Source organism: Sinocyclocheilus anshuiensis, unplaced genomic scaffold, assembly GCF_001515605.1.
Source record: "Sinocyclocheilus anshuiensis isolate Anshui unplaced genomic scaffold, SAMN03320099.WGS_v1.1 scaffold1041, whole genome shotgun sequence".
Taxonomy (NCBI): domain Eukaryota; kingdom Metazoa; phylum Chordata; class Actinopteri; order Cypriniformes; family Cyprinidae; genus Sinocyclocheilus; species Sinocyclocheilus anshuiensis.
The window spans coordinates 91,545-92,288 of record NW_015554134.1 but is presented as its reverse complement, the minus strand read 5'-3'; positions in this window follow the sequence as shown (position 1 = coordinate 92,288).

The window sequence follows — 744 nt, the reverse complement described above, 5'->3', positions numbered from 1 at the left end:
GTCACATTTGTGTTTAAAACATCCTGCAATAGACCTTAGTCAGGTTAGATGAATAGATTAATTTAAGGCAGATGAAAGCTGCGAGAGATAGACTTGTCTTTACGATAGAAAATATAGTGTCATCTTCACTTACAACTTTCAAAATAGTTTTTTTCTCTCTCTGTAAGACAGCTGGTAAGTTGTTAAACAAAAGTACATTCCACTGAACGCACTGTACTTCAGTTCCTCATAGCCTTGTCTTTATTCCCGGCAAAATTTAAATATGGCGCCACCTAGGCTTGCCGCGATAGACGGTGCTGACGGTGATACCGGTGTTTTTGGAAGTTTTTTTAAACATTTGTTTCTTATTTAATTGGTTCCACAGTGTTTGCTGATTTTTACTTTATTTAAACTGTGTCATTTATTTTATTTGACATTCGTTTTGCTAATAAACGGTCTACGTTTCTTATTTATTTGGTTATATATTATACATGTTTACTTATTTCCAGTTTTGTATAGGCTACCTATTAACCTTTATGTAAGTTATTTGTTATTTTAATTAGGCATAGCTTGCACTATAGCATGGTGTATTTTTATTTGTTTTGTTAATAAAAGTTCTGTGTTTTATATACAGGCTAAAGGGAGTTTTGACATTGTATTTTGTTGCTGCATTCAAGCAATTGACGCTAATTCGAAAGTGAAAGTAAAATGCGCACGGTGCTTTTAAGCTATTTAAAAGCGAAGGAAAGCGAGGAAAAGAGGGAA